Here is a 15,462-nt window from a genome sequence, read left to right on the forward strand (position 1 = left end):
GAGGATGGTACAGCATTCACACACATCTCCAGATTTATGATTTATGATAAATCTGAAGATGTGTCTTGTTCTATAGGTGTTCTGTGGAAACATGCACAGCAACACCCATAGAATGCCCTTTCAACGCAAAGTGGTTTGTATAATAAGGTTGTATTTACATGGCGAAGAAAAGGTACACAGACTGCCTTTTCCTCTTTGTAAATATGAAACAGTGCCTTGCGCTATAAGTATGATGTACATGCATAGTATATAAAGAAAATAATTTGTATTAGGGTTAATGGCTAGGCCAAATCTTATTATAAGAGTAATAAGTAGAAAAATGTCAGTACTGCAAACAGAGAACAAGATAAATTTATAAGTACTTACGTTTTGGCAAACTTATAGGACATGTTTATAGATTACTGAAGGGAAGGGATGTGGCCTGATGTGATATGTGCAAAGACACTCAGTGATGTGTTTTAAGTTAAGGAATTTTGTCTCTTTTAATCTTGAAATTCCCTGGGCCCTACTAGTCTACCATATCTCTCTATTGAATACCATACCATGTGTGTTGCAGACAGGTGCTGTGAAGCTGTGTCCTATTTGATACTTGTCTGCAATGGAATTCTCTGGCACAAATCTACTCCATCCATCTCCCCTTTTTTCAACTGTGTGCAAACACACGACATTGTGCATTTTAATACTTACTTAAACTTACCTCATCAGTAATACACCTAAAAAACGCTACCCATTTTATTCAGTTGTTTTTTATAATCTAAATTGTGGTAAATTGCATATTTTAGAATTAGGATCTGTGAAAGAAAAGAAACAATAGTTATAACATATAATAATATATTTTTAACAGCACAGTATAATTTTAACATTTTATAAACTATTTTCTTTGCCTTTTTTGCTGTTCTCAGAATATATTGAATTTCACTAGAAACAGTGATTTCACTCGTACTCATCACATAACAGCGGGCAAAAAAAACCCGGGCAATAAGATTGTTTAAACAAAACCAAGAATCCATCCATATAATACAAATCACACATATATAAATTGCTTACTGCTAAGAAAATTGTATAACTTAAATTTATAAACACTGTAAATGTAGTCGCTTAAAACTATACGGCGAGACAATATGCAAGAAAAAGTCCATAATTCAAACATATACCTTTCATTGAGGCCAAATGGTTTTATTGCAATCCTTTTTATTTAAATTGTCCAATTGTAATCCTATTAAATCATAATAATAAATTCCTCAGAGGCTGAATTATCTTCCTAAAACTTTGGATTTAAAAATATTAGGTCGAAATTTGGTAATTCGCTAGGCAAACGTTGTTTGAAAACTAACTGAGCATCATTACAAAGTGTCCAGCCTTTTTCACATTTTAGATAGGCAGTATAATGTCCAGATGTTGTGGAAGGACCATCATGGAAAATTATTGCTACTGCTACAAAAGTCCTTCCTGATATTGATAGTTGAGTTGCTACAAAATGTTTTATTAAAGTGTCCAATTTTCTCCCATCAGTTGTACAACGTTGCATTATTAAAATTATATATTGCCCATATCTTTGTATAAATAATGTTGATAACATTTCTGATTTGCATTGGCTACACTTCATGTTTTGATTTGCTGCTTTAACTAATTTATTGAAAGACACTGATTTACAGTCCGGTAATGTCAAATATAGAAATCTTTCAGTGTCTATGTTAGTGCTACATGTATACATACAATTTTCACAACGATGTTCCCATTTATAACAAAGGCCAAAAATAATTTCGATTTCTACGCCTTCATTTTCCAATACGGTAAGCATATACATTAGAAATTCCTGAGCATCTTGTTGGATATTCTGCATAATTTGTGTAGAACCAGAACATACATCCAAAAGATTACGAACATCACAAACGCTTTGTATTTTACTTGCATCAGTTCTCAATTTTTCATAAATGGAATGCAACAAGGCACTAAATCTTTTTTCCCGATTCTCCATAATTTGCTGTTGCCAACTTTCAAGAAAAAAAACAACATTGACCAAAACATTAGCATAGCAGTTGACACCTGAACTATTTTCAAACTGATAACCAACAATCTCTTCAACAATGTCCTTTTTCTGTTTGATTGGAATGACATTATCTTGTTTTTTTTCCTTCTCTATACCTTCACTACAGATATTTTCATACCTTCTTTTTTGACCTACTACACACTTTTCAAATACAGGATATTGACCTAAATTGGGAGCATACGTTCTTCTTAACCTATTATACTCTTTTACCCAGTTTGCATCTGCAGTAACCTTTGTGTCATCAAAATCAATCAAAAACAAACCAGATATAGTTCTTACTCGCGACAAAGCAACATATGCCATACCCTCTTTAAACACAGTACTTCCAATGTTCACCAAAGCACTGTCTACACTTAAACCTTGAGATTTATGAATAGTCACTGCATATGCCAGAGAAACTGGAAATTGTTTTCTATGGACATATAAATCTTTAATGAGCAAAAAAGTAACTGAACAACGACCAATTTGTTTCCCTTCTTCAATCTGATCAAATTTAATTTTTAAAAATTCAATACCATCTTTATTCAAATAATTAACAAAATCCACAACTTTGCCCATTGCTCCATTAACTAAACCTTTTTCCACATTCAAATTACGTCGTAAAATTACCCGACAGTTTATACATGCATATAGATTCTTTTCTAAACCAGCAGTTTTAGATATCGATTTTTCTAAAGAATCTAATTTAGTCTTCAATTTTTCTGTCAAAATAATAGTGATTCCTTAATGCTCTATTTTATCGATGGCTTCCATTTTTATGATTTCTTCATTTTCCAGCATAAAAAGTTGTTCTTTGAATATAGAACACTCACGCAGTGTTGGCATTAAGCAGATTACAGATTTGTTTTCTGCAATTTTCATGTATATTTTCTCAGGAACTATATTTTCATTTGGAAACAAATTGGAAAGTAACCGACTCTGCAAAACTTGTTTGCCATGTTCTGTCAGTATTCCAATTCTTATATCTTGAAGAATACTTCCATAATAAACATCATTTACCTGTAGTATATTTGTAATGAGTTCTTTGTATTCAAAATATGACCAAATGTTAACGTTTCCAACACTACCTAGAGACTTTCTGGTGTCTTCATGCGCAATTGTTTTAAATACTGGTTGTCCTTTTAAGGGAGTAAGTTGCAATAGATCCCTGAAAACGATGACATGTTTTCCTCCAAATAACACGTCATACTCTGTTTTAAGAATGTGCTGCATTCTTAAATGCACAAAAGCAAGCATGAAGTTTGAGACCATGCTTACCTCATCAATAATCAGAAGTTTCATTTTCTTCAGCACTCTTGAAACTTCACAACAAGTTTCTCCAGATAGCTTGTGATATTCCAATTTGTTTTCATGCTCCACAGGTAGCATCAGTAAACGATGTAATGTAATTCCTTTAATGTTGTGTGCTGCCAACCCAGTTGGAGCAGTTACCACACAAGACAAATGTGACTCAGTTGTTTTCTGTAGAGAACTGGTGATTACTTTAATTAAGAAACTTGTTCCTGTTCCAGCTTGTCCACTCACATACATTCGGATAGGTTGAAATGATGTGCATGTGCATTCTTTCTTTTCATGAAGAAATCCATGGTCAATCTGTTGTCTCACTTGCTGATATATTTGTTTCTGTTCAACATTTAGTTGTTCTTCCAAGTTTGCTAAGTCCGTTACATCTTCTTGAGCTTGATGCATTGTTGTTTCCACCTCATTCATGGCGATTGCTGCTTCATTTTCAACAATTGGTTCTCCTAGTGGATCTTGACTCAGCGCAGCAGAATTTTGACTGTCTTGAGAACTGTCTCTAGCAATCTCAGCTGCAAGTGTAGCTTCTTGATCACTCTCATCGTTCAACATTTTCACATAATTTGCAAAAGCAGTGCATTCTATGGTATCTTTACAAGCATTGAATGAATCTTCATAGCTCTGGAATTCTCCAAGTAATTCTAATTCTGAATGCCACGGTTTGAACAGTTGCAAAAGAGCTAAATAGTAAAATTCCCTTTTATCAGCAGTGTTGCAACTCAGCTTTCTGTGATTAATCAAATTTCCTTTTATTTGTTTCACCAAACATCCTTCGGAACCAGTCACTCCATATTTTCCATCATTGATGTTCTCTGTAGTATTCCGTTTAAAAGTGTAGTTTTGCAGCACTTCATAGAGACACAAGTTCTCAAGATGATGACTTCTATTTGGGTAATATGTATCCAACATATTCGTTTTCAAAATATCTGTACTTTCTGGATCTTTTTCTGCTAAATATTCAATTTTTGTACAGATTTCAGTACCCGATTTCGCATTGCTGCAAGACCTACTCACCCAAATTATTCTTCTAGATTTGGAGTATAGACTTGCAGATGATAACCGATCTGAGCATTCATATGCTCCGATTTCTCGATAGGACTACATCTTCAAACTGAAACTGTATAATTTCTTACTTGGAGTCTTCTCGTGAGAAATCTCTTCCCACATTACTTTCAATTCCGTCTTTTCTGGTTTTGTAATGTAGGACGTTACATATCGAGCAACAGCAATGGAATTATCCGCAACGTATTGAATATCTATGTTAGCATTCCACATGTATATAATAAGTGGATTGTAGTCATTTATGTATTTTGACTCTTCGCTTCTTCTTAAATTGTAGGTATTTTTTGGAGACTTTCTTGTGATGGTATGTCGCATAACTGACATAAAACTGTTGACTCTTCCTTTGGATACTACAGGTCGTGGAAATGCAAAACGACATTTGGTATAGAACTTGTCCTTAGACTTGTACTTTCGTCAACAGTATTTTCCACATTGATGGCTTTGGAATCGTAAGACTTGTTGTCTTAAGTTGTTTTCTTCTGTGCTTTTGGGTACAGCACATGTGGCATATTCTTCAATAAAAGACAAAACAGTATCATCCGAATCTATTCCAAATTTGGGTGCGTCCTTGATCCATAACAGCATATGTATATGAGGAGCACCTCTTGCTTGATACACCTTTCTCCAAAAGAAATCCACAACTTCTCCAAGAGGAGGATTTTTTTTATTGCAGATAAAAGACATCATAGCTTCAAATCTATGATTGAAATACCGGCATACACTAACAGGATCCAAAGAGCACAATTCTCCAGGTGTGTTGTATTTAATATTTTTTATATTGGAATTTGCCTCTCGAAGGAATTCAAGCAAATCATCCCAAGCGTACTCAGCACAGCTTAGGGTAAGGAACCATGTAGGAGTTCCTAAGTTCCGTAGCATACATTTCAGTTCTCCATGACCACGGTACCAATATTCATTAGTCCCACGCTGACATGCCATCAGATTAATCAGCTGAGATTCTAAATGATCATCTCTCTGATGCACTTTATCCTTAAAATCCTTTGCAGATGCATTTTGCAGATGTAATCCTATTTTCAAAATGTGATTAACTGAATATGAAAGTCTAGACAAGTCACTTTCAAACAAAAGATGAAATATATAAGGGATACATTGTTGAAATCTTGGATCTTCTGCATATAATCTTGTTGTCCGATATTCAGATGCGGGAATCTGCACAGGACGTTCATCATATCGTCCACCTTTTCCTGTTGGAAACAACTGCGGAAATCAACGAGCTTCAAAGCTCTCTTCCCATACACTCATGGGACTTCCCTTTGCTTTTTTCATTTGAAACAACTCAATAGTGTTCTCCATCACGTCTTTTGAATGAAGTGGATGTATACTGTAATGTTCATAGACTTCTTCACATCATGACATGTCCACTTTTTTCATTTGTCCACTTGATGTTTCAGTATCTTCTGCTAAAAGTATTTCATCTTCTCCCATATAAACATTTTTATAGTACTTATTGTTTTTTTATAAAATACAAAGTTGCCTTCTGTACTTTCCTAACATCCACTAACTCCTGCCTGATTTTCTTACTCTTAGTAGGCACACCATTAACGAGAATAACTAGTGGTTCACTTTCTACACTCTCTACACCAATAGTTTCAATATTTTTCTTTAAATCGAACGGTAAATACACAGCCCTACCTTTTAATCCTCTTTGTAAATCTGAAGGAGGCATTTTACCTGTTTTAGGCTTCATATGAACAATAGCCTGAAAAAGGTGCACACATTGAATAAGTATAGACTCATAGGTATTTAAATCTATCAGTTCTGGAGGAATAGCAACCAACTCTAAATTATTATGGACAGCTCTAGCGGGCATTTTATTCTCATCTACTTTATTACAACAATATTTACAAGTACGCTGATCAGAACCCAAATCAAAACATTTTTCTACCAACAAGTAAGTTGCAAATTCCTTCCACATATTATTATTTTCTATTTCACTTTTTAAATACAGATCAACACTCCTAGACTGATTTTTATAGTGAGTTCGCCGACAACAAATACAAGAAACATTTGGCCTTTCACCTGAAATCACCTTAAAGTTTGTAATTTGATCATCAATATTTTTTGTAATAGTATGTTCCACATTGTCTTCAACATTTTCTTCTATTAATGTCTCAGTTTCTGCACTCCCTTCTTCAGGACCAAAGTAACAAAACTCAATTTCATCACAAACCTTCTTCCTATCTGATGCTGACCCACGCAAAAGAGCACTGTTCAACTCATTTAACTTTAGTGCTGGACTTTTTGCATAATACAATCTTCTGACTAACTTCCGCATTTGAGTATGATGCACTGACATCCTGAAATGGTGAAAAACCCTTTGACATACTTTTCTAGAAAGACAAGCCAGAGAATGACCTTGCAAACCAGTATTTTTTCTTACTCTGCAAGGGACTAGTCCTTGCAACATCTTAATCTTTTGTTTAACACTTTTTTTAGTATATGCTCGTATGAAATTGAGTAAAAGATCAATAGTTTCTTGTTGTACACTACAAATACTACTGCAATCCCAAGTGTACACTGGGGCTTTAGGACGTCTGCCTAGAACTTCATCAGCTATCACTTCTTCTGCATTTCTGGGAACCATTTCCTCTTTCTCAATTGGACAACCATTTCTAACCTCATAAGCTCGACCACTGGTGTCAACTGCATGCAACAAATCATTGGTCTGAAAATAACTCTCTTCATTAAAGAAAGGCTCTGAACTTGAACTGTGTTTCCATTCCCCCTAAAAAACATCACAAAAATTAGTTCTATTAATTACTCTTTTCCTCTTACTTTTGGCCTTCATTAAATGGACTGGTATATCTGGTGATCGAAAACTAAAGTAAATAATTTCCTCTTTACTTCAAAAGCCTTTTCAAAAATAGATTCATTATGCTTCTTTTTATAAAACAGTGCTCTCTTTTTATATTTCTTAAAATATTTCAGCAAATTATGTAGTACTCTATTATAAAATATTTTTTGGGGTATTTTTATACTGATGTTCTCTTCTTTTACCATATGTTCTATCCTTTGAGAGTACATTGCCTTTTTTTTCCTTTCCTTTTTTTTTAACTATTTTTTGTGGTTGGAACATTTTCAGTGGTTTCAACATTCTGATTATCCTTTCTGAGTCTAGTAAGATTTTTAATAAATTTGTTAGTGGTCTTACCAGAATATTTTCTCTTTTTAGTCACATTATCTTGGTCAGCCAATACTTGTGGTTGAATTTTCTTCAAATACGTGTTCTTCACCTCTCTTTTTCTCTTTCTGAATTTCTCAGGCATGATAACTTTATTTTAATAATGATAAACAATATCTGTAAAAAAAAAAAAAAAATGTATATTAATAACTATAAATTATACTTTTCTATTACTATACAAACACATTATACATAGATACTGACTGGGGAATTGTAGGCCTGAAACACAAGTGTGATGGTGGTTACACCACTACATGCATAGTGCATACGAGTTTGAATCACTCTGTGTCCTAAAGTCTGGCTCACTGCATTAGTAAATGTATACTGACTGAATAATTACAGTACTATAAGGCGAGATAGTGGATGAATGCATAATTGACTGAGTTTCACTTTAGTGAAAGGATTAATACATGATACTGAAAGAATCACTATGGGATTGGCAGAGCACTGCTGGAGTGTATGGATACTAACTATGGGAATTGTAGGCCTGAAACACAAGTGTGAAGGTGGTACACCATTACATGCATAGTGCATAAGAGTTTGAAGCACTCCGTGCCCTAAATCCTGGCTCACTGCATGACTACCTGCATATTGACTGAATAATTACAGTACTATAAGGAGAGAAAGTGGGTGAATTCATAATTGATTGAGTTTTACTTTAGTGAAAGGATTAGTACATGGTACTGAAAGAGTCACTATGGAATTGCAAGAGCACTCACAGGGTGTTTGCTGAAGTGCATGGATACTAACTGGGGAATTGTAGGCCTGAAACACAAGTGTGAAGGTGGTTAAACTACTACATGCATAGTGCGTAGGAGTTTGAAGCACTCCATGCCCTAAATCCTTGCTCACTGCATGAGTACATGCATACTGACTGAATGATTACAGTAATATAATGAGAGACAGTGGGTGAATTTATAATTGAATGAGTTTTACTTTAGTGAAAGGGTTAGTACATGGTACTGAAAAGTCACTATGGGAGTGAAAGAGCACCCACAGGGTGTTTGCTGGAGTGTATGGATACTAACTGGGGAATTGTAGGCCTGTAACACAAGTGTGAAGGTGGTTAGACTACTACATGCATAGTGCATAGGAGTTTGAAGCACTCCGTGCCCTAAATCCTGCCTCACTGCATGAGTACATGCATACTGACTGAATGATTACAGTACTCTAAGAATCTGTGAGTCTGTAAGAGGTAGGATGACTGCACACATTCCACATATTTTAGAAATGCACTGTACTGTGGAAGCCGTACTCATTTTGTAAATACATAAGCAATCACTGCTTTCAAATTCTACCAAAACTTGGCAAAATGATACGTTTTTAACCAGTTATATATCTTCAAGCACATGAAGTACCCACAGGTTTCTCTCACAACAGTTCCCAAATGCACACAGACTCACATTGTGATTCTAGACAAGCAAGACTATCCCTTGGACTTTATCAAAACACATTGACTGATCTACAAAAACAAAGGTGACAGCACACATTCCACATATTTCATTACTACATTTTAGCGTTAAAGCCTAACTTATTTTCCAAATACATGAGCAATGTCTATTTTCTAATTCTACCAAAACTTAACAACAAGAAAGGTTGTTCAGCACTTATGTGACTGAAAACACATCAAACAACCAAATGCTTCTCTCACAATTTTCTCAAATGCACATTGACTCACAGTTTGATTCTAGACAAATAACAGTATCCCTTGCACTTTAGCAAAACACATTTACTAGTCTGGAACAGATGACATGACTGCACACATTCCACATATTTTAGAAATGCACTATAATGTGGAAGCCTTACTCATTTTGCAACAGCATATGTTTTTAACCAGTAATATATCTGCAAGCCCATGGAATACCCACAGGCTTCTCTCACAACAGTTCCCAAATGTAAACAGACTCACAGTGTGATTCTAGACAACCAAGACTATCCCTTGGACTTGATCAAAACACATTGATTGATGTACAAAAGCTAAGGTGACAACACACATTCCACATATTTAATTACAGCATTTTAGTTTTAAAGCCTAACTCATTTTCCAAATACATAAGCAATGTCTATTTTCTAATTCTACCAAAACTTAACAACACGAAAGGTTTTTCAGCACTTATGTGTCTGCAAACACATCAAGCAACCATGCTTCTCTCACAATTTTATCAAATGCACACTGACTCACAGTGTGATTCTAGACAAATAACAGTATCCCTTTCACTTCAGCAAAAAACATTTACTAGTCTGGAACAGGTGTCATGACTGCACACATTCCGCATATTTTAGAACACCGTCTCACAAAGTGAATCTACACAAGCAAGACTACTCCCTGCACTTTACCAAGAGAACCACATTAATCTTATTAAAAACAAACACACCACATACAACCCCTCACAAAAGAATTAGTTACCTTTCAAATTAATTTGTAGATTAAGAAGTATGTCAGTCACACACCAGATTTTCTTAGACAGAATCTCTGTACTGTGCAGCTCTTAGCAAAACTAAAAAATGGCAAGCTTTTCCTCTCATTCTACACACATATACATGTAAATATCAAATCACATTGCTTCCCACATTAATTCAAAAGCTAACACCCATTTCTATTGGTTACAGATTTCAGCCCTTTCCAGATGACATACATTTGAGCCCTACCCCCCAATTTGTTCACTGCCTGTTACCATAGAAACAGTTCATGGAACACTCAACTAAAATCATAAGTCACAAGTTCAGTACACAATGTTGCTAATCCAAACAGCAAGTGTGCTTGACTTTTCAAAGTATCAGCTTATCCTATGTAATGTTCCTTTCAAACACTTTTTCTTAACCAATAAGAAACATGCTTTTAAAAAACAAAAACATGCAACCTACTTATCAGACTAGAATAATCTCAAACAGCCAATCATTTCTTTTTTTTTTCAAAACTGCATCTTATCCACCATTTTAGAAAAATCTCACTTCTCAAATTGCCATTTCACATACAGAGACCATCTGAGTGCATCCAGACCTCCCTTCAAGATGCTTAGAGTGTGGATTGTGGAACACAGCTTTTTCTGGAGCCAAAGGTATGCAGAAAACAGAAGCATGGGCAAAGACCTAGCTTTGCCAAATGTAGACATTAAATGGATTGGACAGAGAGGGTTAAAGTCGCACCAATTGATGCCATTAGTTAAATCCCTTTTGCATCTCCAACACCCTGACCTCATAATTGTGCACTGTGGTGGCAATGACCTAGGCACTTTGACTGGGGGTAGGTCTGGAAATGCTTATAAAGGACACCTTTATAGAATTGATGTCACTTTTCCCCTAAACTACCTTTGTCTATTCTAACATATGCCAAAGGCAGAAATGGAACTGGTCTATTCAATTTGTCCACAGATTGAGAAAGCTAGGAAACATGTCAATAAATCTATTTCTGCTTTTCTCCGAGATTATAAGATAGGGTCCATTTACCACAACAATCTGCGTTTCAATATGGATGGCATCTATAGGAGAGATGGTGCACATTTTACAGATGAGGGTAACGGAGTCTTCCTCTTGAACTTTAGACTCTGCATAGGTACTTACTTGTAGGTACCAACATTTCTCAATAAACACAAGGGCTCTTTTTAGAGCGGCCCAAGAACTAAATACAAAAGCTTGATGTATAACTGAAAAATATTAATTTTTTTTTTGCTTGGAGTTGCGCACCCAACGCGTCAGAGTCATGCACCCAACGCGTAGAAGTCGCGCACCCTACACGTTAGGAGTCGTGCATCCAACGCTTACACACCAGGGGGCCGCACTGAGCACCGCGCTGGGTGCCAGGCTCCTAATTTTACCGTAAAAACTAAATAGCCCCTATCACTAATTTCTATTATCCCCGGGGACCCCATCCCCCGGGGCTTATATAAAACGTTGGGGACCGTGGGGAGGAGCCCCAATGCCCCACGGTCCCAGCCGACTCCCCGCGTCCTTCGGGAGCCGGCATTGCTTTCCACATGGGGAGCTGCTAACATGCAGCTCCCCGTGTGGAAAAGCAATATGGTTTGGATTTTGAAAGAGAGAGCAGGTTTCCCTGCTCTCTCTTTCAAAACCCAAACCAAGTTTACAATGGGAGGGCGGAACCCTCGGCTCCCGCCCTCCCATAGGAAACAGCAGTGTCCCGTGGGTGGGCACCCCGAGACACTCCAGGAGGCCGCACAGCCCCCTCCAACAATACACAAAGCCCCGGGGTGGTGGTCCCCGGGGTTTGGGGGGCCCTTGAGCCTCCCCCCCAACCACAAATTTTGCTTGGTGGGACCCTTGGAGCCCCCCAACCATTTATTTTGTGGCCCCGGGGGTAGAGGTGAGAGAAGTGTGGCTCACTGGTTAGAGGCGGCAGACCCGTAAGCAGAGAACGGCCCGGGACCAGGGTTCGATTCCCGACGCGGCAGGGTCGTGGACCAGGGTCAGCGGACTCGATAATTCTCGCCTCGGTGCCTACTCTAGTCAGAAACCACACTCGGCAACTCTGGGCATCAGCTTGCCTCATCTTCACAACGGCCCCCCCAGACCGCCGGGGATGCTTGGTCGCACCTTAGAGATACCCATCAGGGACCATCTCTCAGGGTGAGCCAGGACGGGTTCCCCAGCGGTCGAAGCGTGGAGATACTCCTCCGGGAGTCGATTCCTAGCGCTATATAAAACCCACAATTAATCAATTAATTATTAATTAATTAATTAAGCGGTCCCCAGGGCTGGGGGGCCCCTCTGGGCCCCCCATACATTTTATTAATTTGGCCCTCTGGGGGCTAAATATGATAGAAACTCCATTATATTTATTTATTTTTTTACAGCAGGATCTGCACACCCTGCGCGTACTTTGCCGTTTTAAAAAAAATTAAAAAATTTGGGGGGACCCTGGGAGTCCTTGTAGAACCCCCTAAGCAGGTCTAGAGGGTCAGGTTTTTTTACCCTGCCCCTTTATACATTTTGCACACTTATTCCAATAACTTCTTCAGCCTCGCATCTACCGTGGTACAAAATGGCTGCCAACAATTCCTGGTTTCGAATGTTGACAACCACTTGACAGCCAATTAGCATCCAGCGCGCGATCGGGACGGTGAGCTTAGGGTGCGCTAAGAATGCGTGGATTCTGCGCGGCCATAGATATATATGCACTTTTAAATGTCAATTTCTAAGGAACTACTGAACAGATTTACACCATTTAAGCAAAAGCCATGAGTCTGAACTAAGGACTATCTCTTTGCCAAATTTGATGTAATGCCGTTCAGCAGTTCGGACTGTAGCCGCGATGAACGGTTCCTATGGAAAATTGAATGGGCAAACATGTTTTGGGACCCCCCTATTTTCTCGGCCCCCGCTTCACGAATCACCCCGAGACTTTCAGGATAGGAGCAGACCGGAGGTGGCCAAAAGTTTTGTAAATTTCGCAAAGATTCGTCAGCCGGCGCCAAAGTTATTCCAAATTCCATACATCCACTCAGTCTTCAAGGCAGATTGTTCTGTAAATATATATAATACATATTTAAATAACGAACCAAACCAGTTTCACTGGATGATGTCATCAGTGATGTCATTTGAGAGGTCATCAGTGATGTCAATGACCATGTCATGAATGATGTAATATGTGACATCATCAGCAGTGGATTGCGGGCGCGCGAGTTATAGTTAGTACAACTGACTATAACGGGGGAATTTCAATGGTTTTATACAAGTGAAATGTGTAGCTAACTATAACACCCTTAAAACCTATGGTTTTTTCAGTGAATTTTTAAGGTTTTTTAAATGCTAATTCCTAACTATAAATTATCTGAAACCTATGATTTTTTTCAGTGAATTTCAAAGGTTTTTTAAATGCTAATTCCTACCTATAACATGGCTGAAACCTATGTTTTTTTCAGTGAATTTCAAAGGTTTTTTATATGCTAATTCCTAACTATAAATTATCTGAAACCTATGGTTTTTTTCAGTGAATTTCAAAGATTTTTTAAATGCTAATTTGTAAATATTTTTATTGTTTTTTTTATATTTTCTAACTACATTTTTTAAATCTTTTTATTTTTAGATGTTATTTTTTAAATTATATTACACATTTTTTATATATTTTTTTAAATAAAATATTTTTTTCCCATTATTTTATATTGTTTATAATATACGTAAATTATTTTTATTCTTTTTTTTTGCAGTTGCGCACCCTACGAACACCCTACTCATTTACTACACAAAACGTGTCTGCCATTTTAGGGTTGCAGTCTAGGATCCGTGAAGGGTGTGCGATGGGTACAACTTTTCCCACGCGGTTGCTATGCGACTTGTGCGCGACGCCTTGCACAAACGCGTGATGTACATATAACGCGACGTGACGGACGTGCGGTAGCACGTGACTTCATATACATATCAATCGCGGTGTACGCGCGATTTCCGCAATTTTTTTCAATGTTGAAAAACTTATTTGTATATATTTAATATAAATATTAAGACAAGAGATTATCTGAGGTTATTATTTTAATAATTTTCTTTAACTTTCTTAAAAACTACATCACTGTTATCCTATGGGTATAAATTCACTTAGTAGGTAAATAGTGTATCTCTAGAGTGCGCGGATCATACGCGAACCCCGCGATTTTTCCCTAAAAAAGAAAAAAACTTGGGTTCCTGGGAGACCTTGTGGGACCCCCTGAGGAGACCTAGAGGATCAGGGTGTCTCGCCTCCTCCTTTTCATGTTTTAAACACACATTTCACACGCTTCTTCAGCTTTCCTTGTACCAAGACATAAAATGGCTGCCAACAGTTTCTAGTTTCGAATGTTGAGAACCACTTGACAGCCAATTAGCCTTCAGCGCGTGATTGGAATGGTGCACTTATAGTACGATGACAATAAGGGGAGTATACGTATTCAATTTTTTTATGGGAAGTCTGCCCCCTCCTGTACCCAATTCCGGGCACCGGGGTCCCCAGCCCCCGGGGCATGGCTAATTATATATTATTATTTTTTTGAGGAGGCCTGCAAAGCCCCCCTCCTGAAGCCACTTCAAGACCACGGGGACATCCAAACTCCATCTATGTATGTACCCAGTATGAGTTGCCTTCACTTTGCACATGCATGTTTGTGGTAGCACATGCGTGTTAATGTTACGCATGCTCACAATACGTCCCACCATCTGGCTATGTACCCCTAACGTATTTCATTTTTTTGTGCATGCTCAATTACAACATGCCCAATCACAGCTCTCACACCCAGTGACATCATGCTCAACCAATCATCGTTTTGCAAAGCATTTATAAGCTGCCAACCTTCTTGAACTTTCCTATTCCGCAGTCATAGCCATTGAGAGTGTTCGTATCCACTTCTTCGTAGGTGAGCACTTTTTTAAGAGTGATTAAATTAATTAATCTGAACAATCTTTAAATACTGCGTAAATGCAAATTTATGTTCGATTTGGCAATGCTGTTTTAAAGCACGCTTTCCTGCTTTTTTATATCGTTAAAGTTGACTTTGTAACTTTTGTTTCTGTGCAAATCACTTAATCCTGGTGCGTTTGTTTAATTTGCCAAGCGCCACGTGGCCGCTCCTACAGCAGTGTGCTACGTGCTGTTCAAGTGAATGCGATGTAGTTTTTCTCATGTAAGTAGTGCGTCACGTGCCCCATGCATTGCAAAAGTAATGTTTTCGGCAAAAGTGTATTTTAGCATGGTTTCCAGCTCTTATAACTTAAATATTTTGCCTTGGTAGGTGATGTTTCTGGGCAAATCACTTAATCCTGCCGCATATAATTTTTAAGTAGTGCGTCAAGTGCTGCTTCCTCCCCATGCACCGCACATGTAATTGATTGGTCAATGTTGTATTTAAGCACGCTCTCCATGTTTTTT

This window comes from Lissotriton helveticus, chromosome 1_1 (assembly GCF_964261635.1).
Source record: "Lissotriton helveticus chromosome 1_1, aLisHel1.1, whole genome shotgun sequence".
Taxonomy (NCBI): domain Eukaryota; kingdom Metazoa; phylum Chordata; class Amphibia; order Caudata; family Salamandridae; genus Lissotriton; species Lissotriton helveticus.